Source organism: Egretta garzetta, unplaced genomic scaffold, assembly GCF_000687185.1.
Source record: "Egretta garzetta isolate BGI_Z169 unplaced genomic scaffold, ASM68718v1 scaffold441, whole genome shotgun sequence".
NCBI lineage: Eukaryota > Metazoa > Chordata > Aves > Pelecaniformes > Ardeidae > Egretta > Egretta garzetta.
In genome coordinates this window covers 1-3,024 of record NW_009258757.1, presented here as the reverse complement: position 1 = coordinate 3,024, position 3,024 = coordinate 1, and positions in this window count along the sequence as shown.

Genomic DNA, 3,024 nt, shown 5'->3' with positions numbered 1-3,024 from the left:
TGTGAAGCAAAACTAGCTAGGTATTAAAATGTATAATCGTAGTTTTATGCTGATATATATCTATATGCATGTATGATTTTTCCCATTAAATTTGCACCCCAGTATGCATTGAAGAAACCATCAGTCAGACCTGTTATTGAGGATATTAGATTTTTTTTTTTTCAAAACAGGCTTCCCAAATACAAAGTAAATTAAGTTTTGCTGTCTGTGGAGAGGGGGTTTCATTTCAATGAAATCTTTATCTTTTGTCTTTTTGAAAATACTTGCAGTAATTGGGGGGAAGAAGAAAAAGCTTGAATTTATTGTACTTAATTGTGAGCGCTAAATTAAGACAAAGTTTATACATTTGTACAGTGCAAGCTTACTCTATAATTAGTGAGAAAATGTTTTCCAGGAGGATGGTGAAGGTTTGCAGGGACTGTAGGAGATAGATTCTGTCTTGGCACCACATTTAAGAGCCTAAAAGTAGGTGGAATTAATTCAGTCTTTTAATACTTACTAGTAAATTTCATCTTCACCAGGACTAAATTATCCATTTTTTTTAATAAATAAGGAGAGTTTCTGAAGGAAGTGTTTTGTATGAACAATTTTATTGACATCTAAGTGAATAAATGCATCCAAACTTTGCATGTATTGCCATATGCATAAATCTGCAGCAAAATTAGGCTTTGGTTAGGAAGAGCTGTTGGTGAGGCAGTATGACTGAAATGATTCCAGTATTAGGTTCTGATTTAGGAGTGTGGCCTAGGAATCTTTTCCTTTTGCTGTGTGACTCATGATAATTAACTTAATCGTATGCATTCTGGAAAACCACTTAAAACCACTTAAAAACTGCAGTTTTGAGAGAGTAGGAAGTGTAATGTCCATAAACAGATTACTTGAAAGTGTAGAGAGAGGAAATTTGATGTTGGCATCTTTGAAAGGAATTACAGCTGTGTAAGGGAACAATGATTTTCCAATTCTGCTATTTATTGTTTAAAAAAAAATAAACAAAAGCAATATAATATAATCTTAATTTCATTGTGGAATGCAGAGATTAGTAAAACCTGACCTGTAAACAATTTGTACTCTCCTATACAATACTGATTCAAGTTTACAAAGTACCTTTTGGTGGAGGTATTTCCCTATAACCCAAAACTCAGACTGAAATCTTGGTAAGATTTGGTGCCCTTCCATAGTTTGTGCAGAGCAGCTTTAGTTTTCACTTGGAGTTTTCTTGCACCTTTTTCTTAAAAAGATCTGTAAAGTACATGCTTGTTGAAAAATAAAAGATAAGAAATATTGGAATTTCTTGATATATCTGAAAGATAAAGAACAACAGTTTTCTTGTATTTAGCTTCACTTGATGTCATCTTCACATCAGTTGTGAATATGATGTGATATATCGGAAAAGTGGGAAATAGGAGTTATTTGGGACTTTTCAGATGGAGAGGAGCAATAGGAGACATGCTTCTTGTCTCCTAATTTCCAGTTTTTCTTGTAAACGATAACACTGGTTCTGATTGCTTTTCTATTTAATCTTGTAAGGACATTGTATGTGCTTCCATATGACTTCTCTTTTTATATTCTATCATCCATCCATATAAATCAGTTACTTTATCTTCTTGATGAACTATTCTTTTTTTGAATCAACTGCAAAGAATTAAGACATTACTTGGTGGCTGAATGCAGTGGTTATCCTTTGGACTTGATGCTTCTCTTTGGTGTGAAAAAAAACTAAGCCAAATCAAGAATCTCAAAAGCAAACAAACCAGTAACATGTAGTTGGTTTTATTATTACCATTTCTCCTAGCCTTTCTGCCTTAAAACCAAAAGGGAAAGAAAAAAGCAGCTTATTCCTACCATTATACTTAATATGTTCTGTCCCCTTTTACTTCCCTATTACAGACTTCATGAAGACAGTCTGTTCAGATGTGTTATGAGAAATTATTTCAGTCATGCTTTAATTCATCTTTAGGGTTTACGGCGCTGTTTCTTTGCTGGAAAAAAACCACACCACCCCAAACCCCATTTCATTCCATAATTGTGGCATTTCCTCTTACAGTCAGGTCTTGCTCTAGAGAATCTGGAGAATAGATGCTAACCTGGGTTTAGGTTATTATTTTTTTTTTAAGTTGTTAGGTTTAAATATGCTAGGTGATTTTAAAAAAGATATTCTGTTGGACTTGGTTTAATTGAAAAAGTATCGCTACGTCTATTAAAAGCTAAAAATGTAGAACTATTGACAGTCAATCCAAGATGGGTCTTTATATTTTTGGAAGCCCCTTTTAACCAGATTCTTTGGCAATACTTCATGTATACAATAAAGAATGACATCTACAATAATTCTTTTAATTAAAATTTCATTCGCAGGTAACTTTTAGTTTAAACCATCCAAAGAAAAAAGATTTTTTTTTTTTTTTTTTTTCCCCCGCTTGGTGTTAAGTTTGGACAGTGAAATTGTATGTGCCTCATTTATCTACTTAGAAGACAAAAGGATATACTTCTGGAGTAATGATAAATGAATAAAATATCTAAGCTGACATTTCATTTTTCTCTAAGAAAACAATTTTATAAGGTAGAACAAGGACATTCTTGCTAGGGAATGCTTTAGCAGGAGGGAGAGCAGGAGAGCAGCGTTGTTCTGCACTGTGACTTAAATCACAAGGCGCTTCAAAAGTCTGGTGTCATACTTCACGTTACATTTCTTTAGCTGCAATTTATTAAAAAAAAATAAATAAATAGTAAGGTTAGTGACTTTATTGCATGGACTTGTGCCCAGGTTGCCTTCTCAGGTGTACCAAAGTGTTCAGTGAAGCCCTACTGAAAATCTTAGCCTTGGCTATTAAGTTTGTTTGGGAAAGAACTTCACCATTTATTTGAATATATAAAAAAAGGAGTAGCAAGAGAAACCCTGTCAGTTCTTGCCTGAAGTGATAGCGGTCTTTCACTAATAATCCCTTTTAAAAGAAAAACGTACCTGGTTTCGGGACCATGACACTTCTAAAAAGACAGCATTTCTTCACAAACACAGGCAGCTACACA